The sequence below is a fragment of the Rattus norvegicus genome, chromosome 1, assembly GCF_036323735.1.
Source record: "Rattus norvegicus strain BN/NHsdMcwi chromosome 1, GRCr8, whole genome shotgun sequence".
Lineage (NCBI taxonomy): Eukaryota > Metazoa > Chordata > Mammalia > Rodentia > Muridae > Rattus > Rattus norvegicus.
This window is the reverse complement of record NC_086019.1, coordinates 238,644,206-238,671,028: the sequence shown is the minus strand read 5'-3', so window position 1 is coordinate 238,671,028 and position 26,823 is coordinate 238,644,206. Positions and strand designations below refer to the sequence as shown.

The window sequence follows — 26,823 nt, the reverse complement described above, 5'->3', positions numbered from 1 at the left end:
TACCGTGGCCTTTACCTCCTTCCATTCTACCTGTGTCTCAAACCATGTCTGTTATAAGTCACAGTGGATTTTGTTCCGGACTTAACCCCAACTTCATTGCTGAATAAACAAGTAATCCTAAGGAATTCATTTGGTTTCTTTAGGCTCTGTATTATCTCTGAATGCAAAACAAATTTAAAACGATGAAAACATATATGGTATTGTGGTTCTTGGTACATGGTGGCTATGGTACTTCCCTCTCTCTGTGACTTTCCAAGACTCTTTAGTGAGTATCAGGGGCATTGGTACCTGCCAGCAATAGCCCGGGTGTCCTCTTCCTTGGTACCTAAGGTCATTTTAAGTAAACATCTTGTTGTTATGCTGTGATTTCTTGACCTTTTGTGTTAGGGCCAGTTTTGCTAACCTCTGTTTCTTAGTTCTTAGTTGCCATTATCTCCCTCTTCTTTTGCATCCTGCCAAAAAGCTATCAGCAAGGCACGGGGCCAATGGTTCCTAGAAGTAAATGATTCTGGTACCGAGTGGAGCTGCACAAGAGCCCTTCCGCCAGAGCTGAGAGCTGACATGTTACTACTGAGAGCTATGCCCAACTCTGGGAGACTGCACAGCAGCTCTGTCCCCTGCTGTAACCGTTTCCTAGGCAACCCATACACACTGCCAGTAAAAGAAATGGATGAAAGAAAAGGCAAAACCTGCTTCGTTTCCAGTTTTTTGATACTTTTGAAGTGTTAAAAATACTGAAAATAAACGAATAGCTGAGCACCCGTCTCATATTTCATGTCATGTATGTTGTGACCACTATCATAGATCTAATGGAATTGGGAGTGAGTTATTAGCAATGGTCTGGGGTGAGAGAAACTGGTTATTTCTAGTGCAGTAAAGTTGATAGGTTGTTGAAAAGCATGTTGGCCTGTCATCCTGCAGATTTAATTCTATTTTTGAGGCATATTAAGATTTCACAAACAGTATTTGAAATTTCTATGCTAATTGCATGTTATTAATAAGCAAATACAAAGCCGAGTTCTGGCTCTAGTATCTAGAAGCTTTGCTAAGTAACTCTGTTTGTTCTAGTAGCCTTTGTACAGATTCTTTGGGGGTTTTCTATGCTTGGAATCAAGTCATACTCCAAAAATAAGAATTGTAATTCTGTATTTCTGTAGCACTGCTATTCTGCATTTACCAATAAGTAGGACTCCTAGCTTATTGAGTAGAATAAAAATAGTTGATGGCCTTGGCTCTTTCTCAAAGTGGAAGGCTTCCATGTCCACCAATAACTGTACTATTCTGATGGTTCTGTGTAGATATTCTTTTATTCTTGTTTGTTAAATGCTGTTCCTATGGACTAAATCTTTCTCATTATTTTGTGTGTTTATTTCACAGACTATGTTTGGGGGAGGACAGGTATATGTACACATGTATGCACTGCCAAAGGTCAATGTCAGGTGTCTCCCTCTAGTATTTTAAAAGTCAGGGCCTCCCAATGAACCAGAAACTTACTTACTTAACTCTATTGGCTAGCCTATGAGCCCCCAAGATCCTCCTGCCGCTGCCTCCCCAGCACTGCCCAGCTTTTTAATGTAGGATCTAGAGGTTGGACTCAGGTCCTCCTGCTTTTCCAGTAAGTACTTTATTAATTAAACTGGAAATATTCTACTTTCTATTTTAATAGTTTTGACATAAAAATGCTTGGTCTTGCCTGCCATTCTGAGTAATGGCTTCTGATTGGAAATACTCAATGCCACAACGAAACATGCCTGCTTTGTTTACGACAGGCATGAGCTGGAGCCAAGTGGCAACTGCTCTCATTCAAGGTTACTGAACAGAACCACACTCTCCAAGTGCCACGTGTGCCTCATTCCCTGCATCATTCATTCGTATTTCCATTCCTGGGTTCTAGAAAATTTGAATTTGCTTCCATCAGCACCGTGGTCTCCACCACAGACCAGAGCACCTTGACCATAGATGGGGAAGCTTCCGTAAGGGATGTTGCTCGACAGCACAACTCACTAAGGAGTCTGTTATTTGAGGCTGTCCTGGCATCATGGCATTGCAGAGCACTGCAGAGCCACCTGCATTACTCACCAGGCTGCAGGATTAGGAGAGATGCTCTGTTTGGTTTAGGCTTGGCCTCCAGGCCAAAGACACACATTCTTAAACTCTGCAAGAAGTGAGAAAAGGAAGGTCCACTGGGGCTGGTAGGTGTCGAAAACTGCCTGTGGTTTTCTGAGGATGGAAAATGGTTGCTTTGAAGCAGTGGGGACCCTAGACCATTAGCGCTAAGCTGTTTTTTATCCTTGGGTGTTTTTCAAGTCATTGTTCCTCATTCGCATGTCCCCAATCTAATGAATCATGCACAGCACTGGTCATAAATGCCCTAGAGATTGATCTCGTCATAGAGTTGTACAAGTTGCCCAGAGCACTTGCCCACTAGTGACCAGCACAAGAGGTCAGTAAACACACTAATTGACTCCTTCAGGGTTCCAGTGACCCACCGTCATATTGCCTCTGAGCTCTTGTGTTCATAAGTTGTAACTAATGGAGGAGGATGTTAAACCACTATCCTTGATGCACACACCCAGGGAGTAATGGAAATGGACATGTAGCTGTTCCTCATTAAGGTTGGGGTTGGCTGCAAAGTACCATAGATTAGAACAACACATCGATGAACCTAATACACGGACTCGAGTCCGGGTGCTGCTATTTATGACTTGAATGCCCAGGATAATCTATTTAAAATTTCATCTCAATATTCTTATCCATAAATTAGATATTATTAATGACTCATTAAAAATAATCGCAAATAAGTACCGAGGAATAAGAGAAAACACGTACCTCCAAATCCCATGGTTCAGAGAACCTTCTGAGCACACAGACATATTCTGTCTTGTAACTAGCTCTTGAGAATGTAATATCTGATTTTGAACGTTGACCTCACCTCTTAACTCTGGACTATAAGGCACTTTCCTAAACATTATTTTGTTCCTCCTTAGCTACCAAATAGGGACAATGGCAACATGACACTGTAGCATCTAACACAAAGTCACAATGACAATAATGGATCAAATTAAAAATCAAATATTTTGTCACATGCTCTCTATTAATGGGTTATAATTTTATAAAAGTTTCATATTGGTATATTGCATCTTTATATGTTAATTTATTTAAACCGCACAGTCACCGGTAAATAGCTCCCTCAATAATCCCCATTTTATAGATTAAGTCATAAAAATCAAAACACTCCAGAGCATACAGTTGTGGTTACCATTAATAAATTGAGCATCTTTCTAATTCATCGTAATTGAATTTAAGTCATTAATTTGAAGTTCCTTCCAAATCCCTTGTGCCTGCACACCTTCTCCAGCTCTCTGCTAATAGACATTTGCTGATTATCATGGCGAATATGTGAAATAAGTCCAGAAACCACTTGCAATTCACACAGGACGTTTCCTGCCTCTTTGTGTTAGCTCTGAAATGGATCGAACAGCCTTTTGTTCACTTGACAGGTGTATGTGAGCAGCAGAGAGGGAGACTCTTGGGCTAATCTAGAGATGCAGTGCAAAATTTTTGGAGTGGGAGCTGATGGGCAGAAGGGCATGTTCCTGAGACTGGAGCGAGTGATATCTTCAACCTGTTCAATCTAATACAATTGTGTGCAGACACTACCTGTGAAGAAATGCACAAGTGGCAGCACCCTGAGCTGAAATTTTTGACCGGCGCTGACATCCACGTTTGATGCACTGTTTGAACAGAAACACTGCTGTTCTATCTATCTGACTCATTCTCTCCTGTGTCAGGTCTGTGTTCCGACACGGCCTTCTCATTGAGTCCTTCCGTCTCCAGGTTATAGCCGAGTGCTTTCTCTATCCACTGCCAACGCATCACAGCCCCTCTCCTTGCCTCATCTTTCTCCACAGAGATTACTCCGGCCTGCTGATTGCACACGCCAGTTAGTCATTATTGAATTCCTTGAATGGAGCTTCCTTGCACTGACTTGATAGGCATTTATTGCTAAATATTCGGGCATTTGGTAAGCTGATTTTTCAGTTAGGCAGAGTGGAAATACTTATATGATGGGACATGGCATAACATAAATGTAAGTCCTCCCTCCCCGAAGAGGTGGTTTACTAATCAAACTAGTGATTACCCTGTACTGACTGCCATTAAATGGAGCATCATGGGAAAATCAACATTGTTTCATTCAGCACTCTGTAGAAAGATGACTTTATGCAATAATTTGTAAATTTTTGTTGGAATCATAAATGGATGTCTGAGGGAATAAATGAGTGAGTGAGCGAGCATAAGTCTCCAGGCGCCTCCACACAGGAATAAAGGCACCATCACTACTTTTCTGGGGCACTGGTGGGCTCTCAGCTAGCGTGAGAAATCTTAATTGGTAAAAGAACTTCTCTAGGCCCTCATGGGAACGTGCTCACAGAAACTAGAAGTCAAGACTCAAGGCTTGAGTTCCCTTGCTTCCTGCTTCTGAACTTTGGCCTTGAGCCAATGAGGGTGTGGGTCGTGGAAATTCTAGTTAGATTTGGTAAATCAAAGTTATCACTACTTAGTTATGAACATGAAAAAATAGCTAAAATGTGTGAACAGAAACCTAGAAAGAAAAAAATATTGCACGTAATGGGGGAGGTAGTAAATATTTTGGCTTAAGTTCATTTTAATTTCCCAATTTTAGCTTTGTAATTATAAGTCACCTTAAATAAGAATAACCCCTAACTTTTACCCCAATTTTCCATAATTACATTATGTAATAATATTGTATGCCATACAATATTACTGTTTGTCAAGAATTGTCTTACCTTGAGTCATGAACTCTTGAGATTGCTTTAAGGTACCTCTCTTTCTATAGGAAAATTGACATTCAGAAATAAAGCATAGGCAACCTTTGGGTTCTACTTTGGGTGTCCATTTTCTTTCTTCGGAAGTTCCTTCCTGGCTTCTTTGATGCTTTTGCCGTGTGTCATCCCTGTTTCTAGCTGTGTCTTTTTGTATGTGTCAACATGGGTTTCTCATTTAATCGAGTGTTGTCTGCTGTGTGGATCTGGGTTTATACGCATTGTTGTTTTCAATCTTGGGAGAGATTCAGTCAGAAAATATATTCTTCTCTTCAGGATGTTGAAGGAAATTAGAACCATATGACCATATATGGAGCAAAATCTCTCTGAGGGGAAAAAAAAAACCTCATGCAACTCAACTTAGATCCATTAGCTATGCAGGCATTGGCAAACCAATAAAGATTTACTAGCAGAACCAACGGCTTGAGTTTGAACATCCCATATCCTGTGTCTACATAAAAAGAGAAATCTCTGGATAACATCAGAGTCTTGTGTGGGAGACAGACAGGGTTCTGAATATATTAAGACAATTAAATGCCACAGCAGTACTTCTAGCCTGAGTTCCCAGATATGGAAACTAGGGAACTGAGATGTTTATCCTCTTGACCAAGGCCTATCAAACAGAATGAGGAGGAGGATGAAGAGGAACTGTGGAGGCAGTAAACTCCTAAATCCTATTCTGCTGTATTTAAGAGCTCTATAGAACAATGGAAATTGATGGATTTATTTTTACAGTTAGCCTGAGAAGTGGGCGCTATTACTACAGTTAAGAGAGATACACAGAGGTATGGTACCTTACACAAAAGCTCGGATTGAAGTTCCTGGAGATGGGGTTTGCAGTCAGGAAATCCTGCAGCTCTGGAGCACAAGGCCTTAGCTACTCTAAATTAAGTGACCTACATGACACCAAAGACCCTCTCTTAACTGTGAGCCAGTCCAGTGGCCCATTACAGCATCTGTTCTTTTGGGTGGAACAAATTTTCTTACTGTTTCAGACCTCACAGATCATCACCTTATGTGGACTTGAAATGACCCTTGGACTTCCTCAGAATGGATGCACGTGTCTTTGATTGTCAGCTCTGTTTGAGGGACTATAGCGACAAGTCTGCAAAAGCTCTAGTTTTCTTTATGCTTCTCAGTGATTGTATCTTGCTGTAATCGTAATCCTGTGGTGATGAAGGAAAGAGCAGTCCAGGTTGAGAGGGTATGGCTGTAAATGAGGGACATTGACAGAGAGGAAAGATGCCGCCTGAAAGAGAACTTCATTCTGTTTGATCAAGACATCAATATAACCACTAACTGAATTCTCTTTGAACATATTTTCATTTTTGTTTTATCATATTTATTCAAAGAGTAGAGGAAGGCTTGAGAAGCCACTTCAGCAAAGAATCAAAAAATTGTGGCAGAGCACCAACTCACAACCCTCTGAATTTAGAATCCAGTCTTCTTCAAGCCTTAATTTGGTCAGATAATTATATAAAGACTACTTGGTTAAAAAATGAGAAGCACTTGAAACTTTTGTTTTTTAGAATTCTCAACTGAATTGTACCCAAAGAGGTACAGAGACTAATCAGTGTACATTTAAAGGCTGAGGGGTGTAGGGATAGTGTCCTGGCAGACTTGGATTCAAGAACTCTGTCCTTAGTGCTGGGATGATGGCATATACCTGGAATTCCAAACCTTAGATGCATAAGAAAGGAGAATTACAAGGCACTGTGGACTGTACAATAAAAGCTTCCCAAAAAATAGGGGTGGGGAAGGAGTAAAAGGAAATGCCCATTCTTCAGTCCTCTTCCTATCATTAGCTACGGGGTTTCTGGAAAGCAGTGTTCGGCTGGGACAAGATTTTGAAGGACCACATTCTGAATCCAAGTGCTATTTAACATTATCCCATCTCTGATGTCATACTCATAAACCCTAGTCCATCTGCTTGTTCATGCTCATCCCCCCAACTCTCAGGAACTCTCTCTTCAGTCTGTCCTCTTGGCATGGCCTCTTTTCCTAACACCCTTTTTGTCATTTCTACTTCTGTACTTCGAGATTAATTAAAGGCAGTGGTTGGCTCTCAGAACCCATCTTCCCACCAATTCTTAAAATATGGCCTACTACACATAAAATAGCTGTGCAGTAGCACCTGAAGATGTCAGCTGACTAAATTATTACATCCTACACTACTCCGTCTCCCCAGCACTGCACAGTTTAGAGTTGTGAAGACAAAAGTGTAGGAAAGCAAACTAAAGAAGAAAAGGCACATAAACGCCATGAGGAGTAGAATGTTTCTTGAACCTTATTGATAACTTTGCAATGGCTTTTATGGATCTTTTTTCTAGTGGGTGTTTTGTTAGTTCGTAACAAAGTTATGAATGAAAATGCAGCAGCATCCGGAATGGTGCCTGAAGGCCTTATGAAGTAGCTTTGCTTGGGTAATATAGTACAGTATTTGTTATCAGATTAAAAACTTTGCTGCTCTGGCAGAAAAGCTCAATTTTCAATTGTCAACATATTTCAAGATAGCTGGAAAATTAAAGCATTCACATAGAATCTCTTGTTTTCTGTTTAGCATGTTCAATAGATACAAAAGAATATAAGATCTACTGAAATAGCTGTTGGCATGCATATTAAAGAAAATACAGTAGAGAAATCCATGTATCTGGTTTTTAAATTCATTTATCTTTTGAGATTATTATATGCTCACATCGTTTCCTCCCTCCATTTCCTCCCTCCAAACTCATACATATCCCTCCTATCTTTTTCGAATTCATGGATATTTTTTAAAGTTAATTGTTACATATATATTCCTAACTACATGATACAAACTACAACCTTCTCAGTTCATGTAATGCTACTCCTAGGCATGTTTTCAGGGCTAACCAGTTAGTATTGGATAACCAATTGGTGTGCTCTTTCCTAGGAAAGACCATGTACCCAGTTTTAAGTTGCAGGTAAACAGTCTTTTTAACTATCCCATTATATGTGAGTGGCGTGTAGGCACAATGCCACATTTCATGACTGAGTTGTAGTGAGTAGGTTCTTAGCCTCTGAAGGTCAAATTAAGAGAAGCCAGATATTGGTTGAGTCCTAGATTTCAGTTGTCCTTGAACCCGATCCTGTTAGCGGGACTCTTATTTCATTTTGAAATTCTGAGTCCAAGTAAATACTCATAGAATTGACCCCCACACAAACCAGTCCTGAAGGCAAGGTCTTGCGCTCAACGTGCCATATCTGTGGAAAAGAGGTAGTAGTTTAAATTTAGAAAGGACCTCCCTCTTATTATTTCTTTTTCGTTCTCCACATCCTAAGTTGAGGAATGATTGACAAAGCAAACAAGCAGACCAAGGAAAGCATGTGGCGCTGTTTCTGCCTTCATAGTCTCCCTCCCATGTTTCCTCTGCTTTTTTTCTAGCTGCTGCCTTCAAAGCTCACACACATATCGTCTTAGGCATGTGAGTGCAGTTTTCTCCCAAGGAACCCATTGAAAACACTCAGTGATAACTGTGCTCTCCATGCCTATCTGACCAATCTTAAGGTGACTAGAAGAAGCCTCCCAGCACTGCTATGGTATCACAGCCCACATGGCAGCTCTGCAGGAAAAGACTGAAATTCAAACTTCTGATTATAGTTTATACCAGTCCAGTATAACTTTGCACAATCATAATGCCAAAAGAAATTATTACTTGGACCATTTTAGCTGTTGAAAATTGAGGAGTATCTGTATATGAAAGAGATGGCCCGGAGTTTAATGGCCTCAGTAATCTTCACCTTTGGTGGTAGAAAAGGTCGTGAGTTAATTTTTTTTCAATGGTTTTAAATCAGAGAGAAACAGAATAGCCACGATGATAACAAAAGTTAAATTTACTACTATACAGAATTGTAGGTGCCCTGTGTTCTGGCAAATTATATGGTATGGGTTGCAAGCAAATTAGAACTCATTTTCCAGGAAAATGCATCTAGTTTCATTCATTGTTCAGGTGTGTTGGTCCCCCACATCCCATGATGAGCTGAACACAACAAGACATCACATGCAGCTTTCTCAGTGTGGGGAAAGCTGCTCTCTACTCTTGAAAATCAGGGGTGGGTGTTAATGGGAACCAAGCTGTTTTTCTAACAAATTATCATCAAGGCTCCCCAGAGAAGCATCAAGGCAATCCATTCACAAGGTCCCAGATGCTACCCTGAGACATCCATATGCTGTGTGAGAGACCAGGAGAGCCACTGGTGTGATTTCACCCTGCCTGTGGCAGCCTGGGGACTTAAAAAGCTGGGGCACAAGGTGCCAATCAAAGCGGCTAGGCTTTCAATCCAATCAGAGGTGAGGCTTCTGTCACAGCATGCTGACCTCCTTACAGTACACCCGTTACCTTTCTTGAAGCTGTGACTTAAAGCCTGACAGAAAAAAATCGGAGGAAGAAGGATTTATTGTGGCTTACGGTTTGGGGAAGACGGGGAAGGTAAGCAGGAGTGTCCCAATTCATGGTAACAAGAGCATGAAGGAGCATCTTCTGCCATCTTGGCAATTCAGGAAGCAGAGAGCCGGACCGGAAGTAGGTATCTCCCAGAAGCCCTTTCTGTAATTGCCGTAGAGCTAAACCACAGCCCTGAGCATCCCACAACTTCCCTAAACTGTATGGACATTTAGAGACAAAGTGTGCAAGCACTGACCCTACGGGAGACATTATACCTTCAAACCATGATGTATAGAAAATCATATGAAAGAACTATAGGAAGAATTAAAAAAACAAAAAAAAAACAAAAACAAAAAAAACAAAAAACGGAAGAGCTTTTGCTGGAGATCAAGCTTGGTTAACTTGTTTGGAGGTGTTATGACATCACTGCTTCTTTTCTTGACTTCAACCACATGATAGCAGCACATAGCGTGGACTATTTAATATGATTTGATGATTGCTCCATAATGGTGCTTTTATTGTTTTAATGATTTTGCTGATGAAAAATCTATAGATTGAGAACAGTGAATTGACCGGCTTAAAGTCTCCGACTGTGCTAAGAAGCATCCGACCAGGGATGTAAACTTCCTGTGGGGCCAGATTCGTGAGTCCTGTGTAGATACTAAGACGTGAGACTGAAAGGGCCTTATCTCCATTTAAGGTTACATGCTCCCTTGAAATTGTGTGTGTGTGTGTGTGTGTGTGTGTGTGTGTGTGTGTGTGTGTGTGTGCGCGCGTGTGTGTGTGTATGAGTGTGTGTATGTGAGTGTGTGTGTGTGTGTGTGTGTATGTGTGTTGTCATTGTCATTATCATCAACTATGATGATGATGATGGTGGTGGTGGTGGAAGAGGATGTGTGCATGGTGCATAAAGGTGAACGTGTTGGTATATGTTCTACTGGCATACGTGGAGGCCAAAGGAGGACATTGGGCATTTTTTCTACTATCTGTCTTTCTCCCTTGTATTCTTGAGATAGGCTTTCTCTCACTATTTGGGCTAGACTAGCTTACCAGGGAATTCTTAGGATCTGTTATCTCTGCCCCCTAACACTGAGGGTTTACAGACACATATAGCCATGCCTGGCTTTCTTTGTTCTTGGTTTTTTTTTAATTAATTTATTTATTTACTTTACATCCCAATATCAGCCATGCCCCCCCCCCCAAGTATCAACACTCTCCTGAGACTGATGTCACTGCAGGACTAGGCACATCTTCTCCCACTGAGGCTAGACAAGGAGGCCCAGTTAGGGGAATGGGGTTCACAGGTAATGCCTGGTTTTTTCTGTGGGGGCCAGACACTTAGTCTTATATCCTCATACTGTTCAGATCATGCTTTCCCACTGCGGTATCCACCCAGCCCTCCATTGACGTGTTGTGTTTTTTCCCTAACCCTTTAATTTCATTTCCTTCATCTCACCGTGACACTTGCCATTGATCCCTCAGTCTTGTTAGGCAAGGACCCCCACACTCAACTACAGTTCCTGCCCCTGAAGTCAGACTTCCAGTTGGGCCCTGAAAACCATGTACCCAATCCTGTCTTTCTCACCATAAATCTTCTACTCGGTAATAGTTCTTCCCAGAGATGTGCTCTACCTTGCCAAAATAACCCTGCCAGAAATAGTCACTTTCGGTCCATTACCAACCCAATGGCATACTCTTGCTACTGCTTATCCCACCCATGTGGGGTGGACTCGATACCGATACCTGTATTGATCTGGGATTGCCACTTTCATCTGGAAAATATGTGAGAAGCCAGCTTCTAGATGGCTGCCTAGTCAGGCAGCAGGCAGCGCGAATCTAAACTTCCTTAAGTGGTTTGCCAGCCCCCTTTGATTTTTCATTTCTTCTAAACATATGCGATTGTATTTTCATTTCTACGCAGAGAGGCATTTCAGTTTTCCACCCCCAGTGTTTCAATCTCTTTGACCTACTTAGAATGCACTGGTTTTCTAAGAGTGATCGCTACTATTCAAGGACTTTAATATTGATAATGGACATCCATTTAGTTCTCGGCACTTGTTTGAAGCCATTTTTCTACTAAACCAGATTCTATTCTATCTGAACGAAGCGTGTCAGCTCTGAAGTCAAGAATCTGGCAAACAAACAGCACATATGCTTCTGGTGCTCCTTTGTTTACCTTAAAGGACTGAGCGCTCGCTTTTGTAACATACGGGCTGAAGAACGTGTTCGGTTTTGAAACTCACTGAACCCTAAAATCAAGTTTTGCTTTGTGTCATATATAAGATAGATTCTATCTTAGTACTTTGAATTGTGATAGTTTCTTTTCATTCATAATGCACAGTCCCATTTGTTTTATAATTTTCTCTATTACTACCACGCACTGTCATAGTTTAAGGAATATTAGAATCATCTAATCTGACATTTGTGCTTCTTCGGCAATGAGGCTGAGGCTAGACAGTCATGTGGGACTTGTTCAGGCCTGCTCACTAAGAGCATAGAGTAGTGGAAGACAGAGCGAGGTACACAAGACAGCATGCAAAGCCCAGACATTGGAGCTCCGTATTCTTTTATTACAGCACACAAATCTCTTTTGATGCCTAAACCCACTAAGATTTCTTCTTTAATTTTCTGTTCACGATAAATATTTATACAGCCTTGAGCCTGAAGTTAAAGTTTAGTCTTCCAGGGCTCCATGAATATGAAAATCGGAAATCTGGAGGGAAATGCTGGCTTTGCCGTGAAAGGGCAACAGTGTTTCTGGATGTTCAATGTGTCATGTTTAAAAAAAAAAGTCTGCCTTTCTGATTACATTTCCCTAACAAACTGCCATGTTGCTAGATTGTTTGGATAATTTTTTAGCTATGTGACACATTTTAAAAAACAAATTGCCCAACAAAAGGTGTCAGTAAATGCATGTCTTATTGAGTCTATGATGAAAATAGTGTAGTTGGATCTGACCCTTAATACAGAGCACCAGGAAAGCCTGCTGAAAGGAGCGAGTTCCTCAACGCAGTGCTCTTCCTTTGGTTGCTATAAGAAACGCTGAAAACACATTTGCCATAAAGGCAAACTGTGAATTCTTCGCCACTGAAAACTAATCTAATGAGGATCTTGGAAATATTGGAATGGATTCCAAATTACAATATTATTAGCATCAAAATATTTTTCTTTTAAAACTATCCGCCTAGGGTGTACTCTGGGGATGCGGTATAATTGTACTGACCAGGCGGCATAACTTGTAATTGCCAATTATGGGATTTTTGCAGGATAAGCTGTCTCTGATGTGGTTAGGAAGCAAGAGGTCTGTTTAAATTTTTTTCAAGAAAGACCTAATGCAGATCATCTTTTTAAAAAAAAAAAACTTTCTTTATAACCAATTTGCCCAAAGTTTACAGTTCAATCCCATTACACTAGACACCTTTTAACCTTATGATCTTATGCAAAAGTGTTATTATTCACTGAGGGATGACTTTTCTGCTCCTTCTTCTGCAACCCTACCTTACAGAGTACAAGCAATTAGTCATGCTTAGGAGAAGAGGGAGGCGCATAGGCATGAAACATGGATGATCCCGTGGTTTGGCCCCTCCTGTTCCTCTTCAAGGGTACCATTACAGCACTAAATCCTATCTCTGTTGGTTACCCTATCATGTCCACTATCACACTGTGATTCCCAGGCTGTTAACAATTGGCCATCAGGAAGCATCCCAGAACATACAGAAGGGACTGGATTTGAACTTTCATTCTTGCTCTTGTGCCATGCTAGTTAACTTCTCTCTAAGTCTCAATATCTTCTCTAAAATTGAAATGAAAGTATTAGAATCCTTAATGAATGGATTCATACATGTAGAGTTAAGAATACTAGAGCAGCTCATGAATTTTCCTCTATGGGTAATTATTAGATGATACAGGAAATGATATGAAGATGAGAAAATCTTAGAACTAAGACTCATGACTTTCACTGAGTCTCCTGCCAGCAGTCCAGTCTGACAGCTGTACCCCAGTTTAGATGGACATGGAGGAATAGCAACAGGTTTCTTCGATTCTGCCAAATGCTTAGAATTCCAACATCTGCAGGGAGGTGTTATGTGGTCCCTAAATACTTTCTTTTCACCTGCTACACTCAAAGTATAGCTGAACTTTATATCTTCCAAATTACTTGATTGGCCTCAAATGTTGCTATTTACAAAATAGATTTCTATTTTTTAAGGGAAGTCCAAAAAATCATATAGTTTGTTGCTCAGGCTCTAGGCTGTCCTTTGAACTGCTTACTCTGGACTTGTGTGCCTGGTAAGATTTGCCAGTGCAATTAGTCACTGTCCCAGTCTTAATGGAAACCCTCCTTTGTGGTTATTTGTTTGTTATATGCCCCCCCATTGTGGTGGTGTTCTGCTGTGGTGATGCATTGGATCAGGGGTACCGGGGGCTCATAATTTCAGGAGAGAATATTCACACATCACTTTACCCTGTAGGCCCATGCGCATGATCACGAAAATGTGTTATCATTTTTTGGTGTGTGATGTTATGATGGATTTTATCTTTCCCTCACTTAGGTGGTGTGCTGGAGGCAAAGAAAAGATTAGGGCTCGCCAAAGGCAACAGGGCAGATGGGGCTCTACTGTTATTTCCTGCCAGTCAAAAAGAAATAAGGAATAATAAAACTCATCAGTTGCTATTTTCAAAACTGTTTACTTTCCCTGGATATTTTTGGTCTCTTGTTGACATGAGCACTCACCGCTCCTTTGCCATAGTGGATAATTTATTTTATATGAGGTGGTATTTTCACCATGTTTTGAATCATGCTGAACTCTGTCTGGATAAAAATAAATGCTCTCATTTTCTCCAATGGGTGTTTTCTTTTGCCCATGAAAGTTATGATTGCTTTGATTTTTCCCCCCAAATCCACTCTATGATCTCCGGGTAAATATTTGAACGAAGAGTAAGAAATAGCATAAACAAACAAAATGCCCACAGAAAAATAGAGAAAGTGGAATGTAACTCCTGCCTTTCCAAGTTTTATCCTATGAGTTTCCAAATCACTTGGATCTATATTGGGGTCTACTGGTGGAATTCTTACACCATTTTTTTTATCAGAGTGGAACAAAGAGCTGGCAATCACCAAGCAACATTTTAACATGTTCACCGAAAGGCAAAGGAGACATTTTGTGTTACACTGTCTACATAAAGAAGACCACCATTAACTCAAAGTAAGAGATGAAGCCAAGAAAAGCAGGGGAGCTGAGGAGAAGTTAGAATAGAGGGAAGGAATCATGAGGGGAGATAGAGTTGAGAAAGAGTAGGTGTGAGAAGTGAGATTGGATGGGGTAAGGAAGGGCAGGATCAGGTGGGGAGGGAGTAGGCGTGCAGAAGAATTAAGGTGGAGTTCATAAAGCTGGAGGAGACAGTATGTCGAGGGACAGATAGGTTTTACATCCACAAAGAACTTCAGAATTTTACTTCTGCCAAACTGTGTTGAGGGAAATTCTCCCACCATACATACGTATATATTTAGATTGAACTAACTTGCTCAAAAGCAAGACAGGGTCCTAAATCCTGTTTTCTGTTTCTCACAGACTATGTGGTTTCTTTCTAAAACTTCTCCCTTCTTTTCTTCAGTTTTCTTTCTGCTTAACTTTGTCTCATTCAGTTTCTCACAGCCTCTCACCATACAACGACCACTTGCACCTATTTCTCAGTACATCACCACACTGTCTAGGTTATTTCTTAAATCTAGTTCAGTGGGGTGGGGATCTAGTTGGCCCTGCCGTAAGTTTGAAGTACCGCTCAACCCAGAAGTTCCTTGTCCCGTCCTCATGCCACCCTGGTTCAGAGAGGCACACTCCTGGGTAAAGCTAGGACTGGAAGACTTCATCCAAAGACAGCATCCATTTACCAAGATCTCTAGACAGGACAATGTTACACCAAGGAAGTTTGGGTAGAAAGGCAATAACTGCTAAACTATAACTTAGATTTGATAATATTAATCAGCAAAGCAGAAAGGGAGGAGGAAGGGCGCGACTGAGAAGTAATGTTTTGATTTTATAAGGTTTTGCTGAGACATGATCACCCTGGTGACAGGACATTGTGGACCAGAGTGTTGAAATGTAGCAATGGCATTAATCCTGTCCTGCTACGGGCAAAGCAATATTGTGATTGAAACTGAAGCAAGAAGACCCTTTCAGAAGGATGCTCAGGAGAGCTAAGGAGCCTTCCTACCAATCAAAATCCAGTGTTCCCATTGCTGTGCTGATCTCAGGGTATTAGTCCTCTTTAGGGTTTTGTTTCCCATATTTCCAAGGTATGTGCTGAAGTCGTGGTAATTCCAGGTGGCCAACTCTTTTTGTGGTAAATCGTTTCAATCACCTAAAATATTTACCAAATATGTTGTACCATATATAAGTAGAGGTATTTCATAATAATATCTATCACCATTTGATACTCTCAGAAGGACATATAAGTGCTATTTAAATTGTCTCTTTATTTACTAGAGAGATAGCTTAGTCAATAAAGTTCTTGCTACACAACCCTCAGGCCGTCAGTGCCATCCCCAGCAACCATGTAAGAAGCTGCACATACTGACATAGGCTTATAGTCCCATATTGACATAGGCTTATAGTCCCATACTGACATAGGCTTATAGTCCCAGCACTAGAGAGACAGAGACAGGAGGATCCCTGAAACTCACTGGGCGGCCATCCCAATCCAAAGATCCCATTAAGAGATTCTGTCTCAAAACACAAAGTGGACAGTTCATGGTAAATGACACTGGGGTTGAGATTTAGCCATATATGCATACATAAACACATGCATGTCCCTGTACAGTCTTAAACACAAATACACGTGCACACGTGCACCCCAGAACCTTTTTTATTTAATTAGTAAACAAATAAACAGAAGCAAATGATTTTCTCAAGTGTATGGAAACATGGAGCCAAGACCAGTAAGAACTGAGAAGCTTCTGAAATCCCACAGTATAATCAGTACCACTGAGGCACTCAGCAGAGAATGCAGTGCAGGTCTTAACCCATCTGCCTTTGCGGCATTATCTTGGTTATCCATCTTCATAGTACTCAGCTGTAAAACAGGAAAAGAGCATTCATAGGTATGTGTCAGACTGAAGTAGATAATCTGTGTGATTCTCTTTCCAAATGGCAGTATTGTCACAGGCTCTTATTGTGTGTTTTGAGCTGACAACATTAGGGATAATTTTAATCCTGAAAGGGTATGTGTGGGCCAGTACCGGAGTAAATACAGTGGTAAATTTTAGGTATGTTCCCATAATCTGGTATACAAGATAGGTATTATTCCCTGGTAAAATTTGGAAATCCAACCTAGGAGATGCCACAATAAATAAAAATGGGCTAAACAGACATAGAACTTACAGAGGTTTTCTCTGGCTTATGTAACTGATTTCAATAAAACTTAACTAACGAGAACAGGTAGGCAACCTGGAAGCCAGGCTTGAAGCTTTAAAAAAGTGTCATACCAACACATTCCTTCCATTTACTGATGTGCCTGGTTGGTTTGGTTGGTTTGGTTTGGTTTTTGACACTTTCCTAAGTATTGCGATTGGATGAACGGGGTATTAGTTTTGGGAACCAGGTATAGTCCGGCGTCCTCTGTTTCCTCCCTCATGGTATCCAGGTGCTGCAATGCACACCAAGATGGAGGATTGGTTCAGAGTCTGTAATCAGTGGGTGGGGTTTGTCGGGTGCCAGTCAGGCTGAGAGTGAGTGGGGTGGAAGGGAGGGTGTTCCCCAAGGGTTTTAGTGTTACAGCTTTTTTAGATGATACTCAATGAAACAGCTCTCTTAGAGGCTCTTTAGTGGAACAGCTGGTACACATATACTTTATTTAGGGTGACTAAGGGATATATATATGGAGAATGGGAAGGATTTTTCAGGGTACATGTAAAAATCAATGACTGCAGTTTAAAATACTGTGAATGTCCCAATTGGTTTGGAGAGGCATTCCAGGAAGCTCAGACACTTGCTGGGCTTATCAGAGAGTTCTTATCAGAAAGAGGAAGTTGAACTTGAGGGTTGGCCAAGGGCTCAAAATCTTCCTCCGGTGGTGGGGGTTGGGCTCCTGAGACAAGGACAGAGAAGAAAAGCCCTGATAGAAAGGGGAGTCTTCTATTTGGTTCTGAGCTCAGAGGAGCTATCCAGACAAGGTAGACTTCAACCTTAAGGAGCAAGATGCAACATATGAACACCTCCTTTACTAGCCTTTGTCCTGGCTCCCATAGACTTTGCTTGTATTTTAATTCAATGGTTCAGATTTCAAGCCTGGCCAAGGTGTCTGGGGTCATTGTGTACAGACATGTGTTTGGGTAGGGGGGTTGTATATCCCTTTTTAATGTGAAATTTACGTTTAGTAACGTGCAGCTAGAAAGCCATGTGGAATTGTTGAGCAATGCTAACCCTCTCCTGTCATGGCTCCGGACACTCCATTAAACAAGTAAGGCTCCCCTTTCCCTCCTGCCTGAAGGCCATTGACTTGGCCTTTGGCTTGCTGGAGGTTTAGAAGGAACAGTTATGTTTTTACCAACCTGTGTTTGTGTTCATGTTTTCAAACTGGATTCTTTTCCTGTCTGACTTTGACTACTTTCTGGGGGCTAATTTTGACCATCTTGAAAACAGGGAGCAATCTCAGGAAATTGTTTTCTTGCTTGCTTTTAAATATTGATTGGGCTCAGGAAGAGGGAGGATAATTAAGCTCACAGCAGTAATCAAACCCCCTTTCATAAGAAGCCTTTTATCCTCCCCCTAACCTGAAACTGCCTTCCCTTGTTTCTTGGGGCTAAGTGGCAGGGAGCCATTTGGCTCGGCCAGCTGTACCTTGGCAGGGCTTGCCTTGAATCAGATGTCCTTTGCCTCCTCGAAGGCAAAACGTGTCTCTTACTTGGGCTGGCCTCACATTTCAATTTGCAAATAAGTGTTTGCTTTCTTTGCCATTCTTTTTGCTGTAGTCGATACATCAGCCTGGATGTATAATTCCTGAGCTTTGCAGGGCCACCCCCCCCCCACCTTGAACTTGACATCTCTCATGTCCATGGTATACACTTTTAAAGTAAAACATTCATAGATAAGTAAATGAGGGGCAAAAACCTCCGTTAAAAAAAAACCAGAGAGTAAAGGCATCAGGCTTCCTATCTAACAGTGAGGTTAAGGGAAACCATAGCATGGATTAAGTCTTTAGGACCTAACTGGATTATCCATTGTCCCTACAGAGGTATGTGTAATGGTTAATTCTGTACATCAGCTTGACAACACTGTAGGGCACGAGATGATTAGGTGCCCATGAGGGTACTTGGGATGAGGTTAACACTTAAATCAATAAATTGAGTCTTTACTACCTAACAGAGTAACCTCTTCTGATCAGTGGAGACATAAATTAGACAATTGATTGATCTTCCTGTAAGTCTTCCTACCTGATAGCTGCAGGACATCGGGCTTCCAATACCTTCAGACTAGAGCTGAAACAATAGATGTTCTCAGTTCCCTGGGCTGCAGCTAACTGAGTACAGCAGGTTTCAGGCCTTCGGAGTCTGATTGCAGTTACCCCATCTGTGTTCCTGGGTCCCAGCCTACCAGCTGTAGACATTGGGATGAGTAGGCTTCTGTAAATAACTCGTTATAATAAATCTCTTAGTGTATTATTTAATATGCAAGCGTATTACATATGTTATGTAGAAAACTTACTGGTTTTATTTCTCCAAAGAATGCCTAGTTATATAGAATATTGATTATCATTTGGAAATTCATTGTGGTTGAAGTGGCTTAACTGTATGTCATTCAGCAGTAGAGAATAAAGAATGAGTGGACATCTGCAACAGGTAAAAGTTTACAGAGAGACTTCAATGGCAGGAAGGATACCCATTTTCTAGCCAGCAAAAAGTCCTGGGTGGGAGTAACAGTTAGTTCAAAGTTACAAATAATGCAAGTTCTAACTTGGAGGATGTTTAGAACCCTCCGTGTGTGTGTGTGTGTGTGTGTGTGTGTGTGTGTGTGTGTGTGTGTGTGTGAGAGAGAGAGAGAGAGAGACAGACAGACAGACAGACAGAGACAGAGACAGAGAGAGAAGCAGAGAGACAGAGAGACAGAGACAGAGATTCAAAAAACACTAAAGTGAGCTGGGTAGTGGTGGTGGCATGAGCCTTTAATCCTAGCACTTGGAAGGCAGAGGCAGGAAAATCTCTATGAGTTTGAGGCCAGACTAGTCTACCAAGCAAGTTTCAGAACAGCCAATGCTACACAGAGAAACCTTGTCTAGAAAGCACCAAGAAAAAAAGAAAGGATGGAAGAAAGGAAGGAAGGAAGGAAGGAAGGAAGGAAGGAAGGAAAGAAAGAAAAAAGGAAGAAGGAAGGAAGCCAAACTTAAGTAGAAATACTTTGAACCCTTGTGAAATTATTTTTGAATGTTTCAGAAGGTCACTTGAAGCAATTTTGAAAAGTGAGAAGAGCTCAAGATAGATTTAAATGAGCTTCTGCTTAAATTTGAATTTTTATCTGCAACATCCCATGTTTGGTTGCTTTTGCATTTTTCCTAGAGCAGTTACACCTTTTGCTCTTCCTTGGCCCCATTCTGCCTTCTGCACAGCACCTTTGAGGAAAGGGAACTTGGCAACTACCATTTGTACTTAGTGACTTGAATGTGTAAGGACAGGAATGAGCGCGTATTTCCCAATGGTTCAGGCTATACTATGTTACTAAAGGAAAACTAGGTGCCAATCAAGCAGTGAGAAGTGTGCTGAATTCAGGACAGACCACTAGGATGCTTCTCATCTGAAATTCAATTCACATCCAAACCTTTCTGTACAATTTCTATGTCTGTCATATCACAATTTCAACTAGACAATTAAAATGTAGAACCAGAAACTAATGACACTCTTTTTCACAATATATTTAACTGGATATATTCTAAATATTGTCCTGCTGTCTTTTTTCATTCTTTCTGTGTTATTTCCAAATCTGTATATAGGTTCCACTGACTGACTGTTTGGACATGCACAGCCACATAGAAAACGTTGAATAGAATCTTAGTTGGTGGCTGTCATTTGGAAAGATAAAGCTTGGAGTGTTTTGAAAGATAACCTGATCATACTGTAAATCCTGAGATGGTTTATTGGAAAAACCTGCCACTTGTGATGTGGCTCAGCCCTAGCACACAACTTTAATCTAAAAGCTTTCTGTTTAGTGTAAACGAGACTAAATAAAGTCAACCATAGGTCAAGAGGTGGAGCAAGCAACCAGTGGACATGGTATGAACATAAGGAAAAAGCAGAGAGTACAAGAAAGTCAGGATGAGAGATAGAGATTTACAGGAAGTAGAAAGGATGGATATTCAGTTTGAGATGGGTTTTTAAGACATCATGGAGAAGGAGAGCTGTCTCTTTCCTTCTGGGACATTGGTTGAGAACCAAAGTCAGCTAGGTGCTCTTTCTGCCTCTCTGGGATAGGAGGATTTTACTCCAGCATCTGACTGTTAAGTCTTCATTAGATAAAATCAAATTATTTTGATTTTGTTTTAAAAACAACAGGATTGTATTCCCATGCTTCTTCCCCAAAATGATCTATCTTAGTGTTGAGCATTACCAAGATTACTTTGTTCAAGTATTCTTTTTCTTTTAGTTTTCTCTCTCCCTCTCCCTCTTCCCATGTCTGTATGTCTCTCTCATGTACGTCTCTATCTGACTCTATCTCTTTATCTGTCTCTGTGTATGTCTCTGTCTCTCTCTCTTTCTCTCATATGTGTATCTTTCTCTGACTCTCTGTGTCTGTGTCTGTGTCTCTGTGTGTGTCTGTGTGTGTCTGTGTGTCTATGTCTGTCTCTTTCTCCTATACATATCTCTCTGTGTGTGCATGTCTGTTTCTCTGTGTTTCTCTCCTCCTCCTCCTCCCCCTCCTCCCTCTCTCTCTTTCCTTCTCTCTCTTTTTCTCTCATTTTATCTCACACTATTCTTCAGTTTAAAAAGTGACAGTAAAATTAAATGAGCCCCCTTGGGTCCTGACAGCTTCTTTGTATAAACCTTTTTCTTCCCATAATTAAGGCTTTATAAAAGGAATTACAATATAACCTCCTATAATGCTTTGCACATAAAAATGGAAATACTAATTTGTGTCTTCACTGTATATAAATAATTTTAGCCTTCTTGAAACACTGGCTAGTTTGTATTTTAGCATAATAATAGTTTTGCTCACCTACCTAAAATGTTATGCCCCAAGTGAGCTTTGAGCAGCATTGCCTCGGATGAAAACTTGTAGACTGTCAGTAGAGCAATTTGGTTGTATTGAATGCCATCATCTTTCCTATGTTATACCTATAATTTGATAATTTCATGTTTTGTTTAACATCAGAAATGATAAAGTAATAAAAGCATATATAGCCAGTGCTGTTGTGGCCATTGATCTGCTTAGCATCCTTTGGTCTTTCTGACACATACAAAAAATGTCAGATACCTTAGATGAGTGTGCACATAAACCCACATAGCCCCTGCCTTCGTTTATCACCTATGCTTCTAGTCATATATTGCTCAGTTGGCCACATTCCTGCTATTGTAAAGCAGGCCAAAGTCATTCTTTCCATGATAAATACCTAAACTACAAAAAGCACAACCATGACTGCACTCATTTTCCGAAAATTTAATCCCCACATGTGTGTTGAAAATCAGCAAAAGGGTCACTGTAATACTGTCTGCCTTAAAGGGCACCATAGTTTTGTGTGCTGCTCGGGTATCACTCAGGGCACTGGACTTTCTTCAGCTCCCTGAAGAAGAATAGAATAAGAGTTGATGTCTTTGTCAATTATTTTTAATGTCAAACCACATGCAGAAGACGTTTGTGCATTCTACCCATGATACTGTATACCAGGATGTCCTGTTCATCACAGAACTAAAGAATGGACACCTGGATACCTGTTTACAGTGTTTCAGTGGAGAAGCATTCTGGCCTTGAAGTACAGTGGATTCTTAGTACTGGAGGAGAAACTAAAATAAAGGCCTTCTCAACTGTAATAATTTCTTTGGGAGATTGCTCATAGTGTTCTGTTCTCGATGGAAAATTGTCTTATTAGCTCTCCCTCTTCATTAAAGGAACTCCTGGCTTATTCCAAGGAAAGGGACTTATACAGGGACTCTCCTCGCCATCTGCTCACATCTCACTAGGATCGCCATGCCAACAATGGTGTGCTTTTCTGATGGGTAGAGCTGGAAAGCTGCTACTACTCACACAGGAAATGACTCTGTGTCCATAAAACAGCATGCCTAGGAAATGGAAGGAATGTGTAAAACCACTGAAAGCCAAAAGAGCTTGGAACCAAAGTGCTACTTTGGATGTGTTGGCCTGAACTGCTGTCAGACTTCTTGATTGATGGCCCAGGCAGACAGAAGTCACTTCTAGTCCCTTCGGAACAGGCTTTTACTATTCATGGTGATGAATGTCAGGGCTTGACTTGATGATTAAGCCAGCAAATGAGTTATGAAGTTAAACATTTGGCAAAGAGAGATATGACATGCAAACTACATATGGCATACTAATGCTCTTATTCTGAAGTGCTTAATGTCCAGACTTTATGTTGCATTTAGGGTCCCTGAATCAATACTAAATGTACTCTTCTATGGCTAGAATAAGCTGTCCATAAAGACTGTTGATCATGCCCACATATAGGACATTCACTTAACATTTATTGGATCTTCTCTCTACACAAGACACTGGGTTGACACCAATGGACTCAATATACTCCTCAACCTCTTTATGAAGAAAATAAAATAATTCTCATTATTTGAAGAAAGCTGAAGTCCAGGGTCCTGAGTGAAACCTGGGTGGCACACAGAATACGGTGTCCTCTAAGGTGGACAGAATTACAATGGCCCCTTTGCTGATTTTCAACACACATGTGGGGAGTAATTTTCAGCCTGCAAAAACCTAGTCACACTGAGTCAATTTGTCAGACTTAACTTGGAGCTGAAGTGGATATGTGAAACTCCCTAAGGGCAGTATTAAGACAGAAGGTTGGCTTGTGAATAAGAAAGTTGGTAATGTAGCCATCCATATGTTTTGGTACCACCAAGAATAGCTCTTCAATAAAGTCAACAATACCAAATCTGCACCACCAGTATTGAGGCCGAATCATGTCACCAAAATCAGGTGGAAGCCATGCTTAGCAAGCTTGAGCTATGAAGATCTTCAGTCAATGTAGTATTTGCACATATGATATCAGCTCATGTGCAAAAATGGTCTTTTGAGATAAATATATCCTTCTCTCATAATTCTTGTATACAGTCAATGTCAAACAAAGCCAAGTATTGATGCAGTATCTCTACTGTATGTCAGGTGTGCTTGACATCATCGTACCAGAACATAGATCTTCCATACGTCTCATATATGTACATCGATATATTTCATAGATTCATGATTATGAAGAAACGAGCGGGTGGTATGTGAATCTCCAGGTTGTATATTGCAGAGGTCGAAACGTTTCTTGTCACTGACATTAGAAAAAAACTAGCCGTGTTGAGCCAACTCGTCAGATCTATTTTGAAAGTGAAGTGGAGATGCGAAATTACCTAAGGCCAATAAGGAGACAGAAGGTGGCCTTGAGAACGAGAAAGTCGATATGATAGTGCTGCACTTCTTAGTTCTGAAATCAGTACGCTTTGAGGGTTTAAGTTCTTCTTTCTGACATTTATATTCCCCCAAAGCTTGAACAAATAATCAAGTATGGAAGATCTATGTTCTGGTACGATGATGTCAAGCAAACCTGACATACAGTAGAGATATCACATCAATACTTGGCTTTGTTCGCCATTGACTGTATACAAGAATTATGAGAGAAGGATATATTTATTTCAAAAGACCATTTTTGCACATGGAGAGCAGATGTCTCTCCTACCCTTTTATCTATTTACCTCTAAATTGGCTTAACTTAGCATGGTATTTTAGGGCGAAATTGTGGGTTTGGGAGCATCCCTTATGCTGAGAAATAGAGCAGGCAGGCCAATGTACTTTCTTTCCTTGTCTTGCTTGCTAAGAAAAAATTAAGGCTCTCACCTTTAATGAATCAAAAAGTGCTCATTAAATTCTAAGAACAGGGACAGGTCAATCCTTTGAGTTTGGTTATAAGGTCTTCATAAAGGATGAAAAAATAACGAGGTGGATGCTTTCAGAAGTGAAATTCTGTAAATAGAACTGTTCCATCCTGCCCATTCTCAACAGTGGAGTGAAATTTCCTGGTACTTTAGATCCCAGAGAGGTTGGCCGTGGGATTATAGGATACCTTATCTTCTTCCGAGGACTCCTAAGGATTTGGAGAAATGTCTTCTGTCACAAAGAAGTGTGTGTTTTGTTATACAGACAGCTCCAGTTGGAATTAAGATAGTTATTCTGAGCTTACCTACCTACACTTAAGCCCAGCTAGAAAAGGATGCTCCCAACTGGAGTTCTCCCTCTTGTCCTCAAAGGCCATGTGAGATTACATAAACCACAGAGACTGAAAAATCCCATTCAGAAATATGATTGCATTTACATTGGACACATACATTCAGAATATGAAGCCTCGAACAATCTTTTTTCTGAAGTCTAAGTTTTGGGTTCTCCTGCTTATGTCTCATTTAACTTCTCCTGTCCTCCTATGTTTTGACATTATGCCACATTGCTCTCATAAAAAAAAAATCTAGAAAAATATGGAACTCCTGTGTTCCCGTGCATGTGGTGACTGGGTATAGAATGCGCTAGGACTTCTACTCAAACAATGTCTGTGAGCTATGGTGTTGCTGGACCAGCTCCACGGTGAACTCTGTGTACTACAAAAGAATCTACACACTTAAACATAAAAGGACCAGATCTTTTCTAATCTGGCAATAGGACAGTCATAAAGGCAGGGAGTGAGTGACTTGTGTTTTGCAATCTATCCCACTGTTAGTTCCTTTCTGTGTTTAAGGCTCCTGGAGTGCCCTCTTGATCAGAATTCCACTTCTCTGTCTCTTTCCCTCAGCAGTATTCCTAGGTCTCCCTCTCTCCTTAGACATTCTCAGAGTGTCTTAATGATGTTAATGACCCTGGTGGGTCCTTGAAGCAACACACAGCAACATTAGGCCTCCTGCTTGCTGCTGTTGAACTCAACCAATGAAATTAATTTGTTGTTGACAGCTTTTCCTCTCTGTACTTAGTCAAGAGCTTTATAGGTCTTCCAGCTCCTTTCCTGGGGAAGGAATTCCTGGTCCATGCTTGTGAAGGCAGGGTCAGATGGACCAGTTAGGATTTTATACTTTTTTCTCTGTATCACGGAGGCTTCCTCATTGACCTACTAAGTCATGTTAGTAGTAAATGCTGGCCAACTCATGCAGAGACACACAGAAGCAGACTAGCTAGTCCTTGGCTTACTGGAGATAGGCAGTTGTCACTGGAAACTTGTAAGAACCAATGGAGTTGTCTGGAATCAGGATTCTAAAGGAGGTTTCTTGGCAATACCATGGAAACAGTCTGTTGGATTTTGGATTTGAGATCCATCCTTTTTGATATGTTTCTGTGGCTGTGGTTTAGTTCTTCATAGACTTCAACAGATTCATAGCCTGAATATTTATTCCAGTTGTTTCATACCATGTATATCCCGTAACTCGTAAAACCTGTATCATCCAAACAAAGAAATGAAGGCTTCAAATGTCATAATCTAACTTTTTAATACAAATGCTTCAATAGTTAAACGCTTATTTTCAGATCCTTTGGTAAAGGGAATGTATAAAATTATGCTTGGTGATTTCTTACCTTTCAGAATTACAGTGGTTATTTTGCAAATAATTTTGATGCAAAACAACTGGATTTAAAATGGTTCAATTGATTCTCATAAAGAGGATGGGGATATGAAAGGAATTGTACACCCTTAAATAAATGAGGTCATGAAACGAAGATGGATTACAGAACACAGTGGTTACATTTCTGCTTGTCTTTGGGGTATATGGGTGTGTTGTATATTTAAGAATAATGGATAATCTGAGGCTTGGGCTGGGGTAGAAGGCAAGAATCTGTCCAGTATAATGGCACACGGCTACCCTTTGTGTTTGATGATGCCTTCCCCTGTAGACGCACTAGTACAGTCTCAGAAGGCTTTGATCTGTTCTATGTCCTCTTCAGGCTGGGAGCATTTAGAAGTATTTTCCCTTGTACATAAAAGAACAAAGTCCTTCCTTTACCCATATGCTGACCTTGAGTATTTATGACCATTTTATGTCAGTGGGGCACAACAAAGAGTCTGATCAAGAATAATTATGCTTTTAAAGGAAGAACATGGATTGAAAACAATTGCTGAATTGTTGGTGGAGGACGCATTGCTTCCTGGAAGCCCTGAAATTCAATATAAATATAAGATGAAATGTAATTTTTAGTTTTGATTTCAAATTAACTTCTTGCTCCTTACTTAGCTGGAAGGATATCATTGTCTAATATTATGGTTGTGAAAGCTTGTGTAACTGACATGGGAGTATGGCTTTTATCACAGTGTGAAACACTCTCACACGTGGTCCTATTGGGCTATGCTTACTCTGCAACATTGACTACTCGAGGCTGATTGAGAGAGAAGCAGTG

The 26,823-nt window shown here is 40.7% G+C and overlaps 1 protein-coding gene and 1 long non-coding RNA gene across 3 annotated transcripts in view; one reads left to right on the top strand and one right to left on the bottom strand.

Moving 5' to 3' along the window:
• The window catches only part of LOC120097454 (uncharacterized), a 63,292-nt gene extending 53,468 nt beyond the window's left edge, over window positions 1-9,824 (bottom strand). Inside the window, exon 1 of the long non-coding RNA XR_005494862.2 lies at window positions 9,272-9,824. This is a non-coding gene — a long non-coding RNA (uncharacterized LOC120097454). The remainder of the gene's footprint in view (window positions 1-9,271) is intronic.
• Window positions 1-26,823, top strand: part of Prkg1 (protein kinase cGMP-dependent 1) — a 1,233,235-nt gene that overhangs the window by 381,156 nt on the left and 825,256 nt on the right. The window lies entirely within an intron of this gene.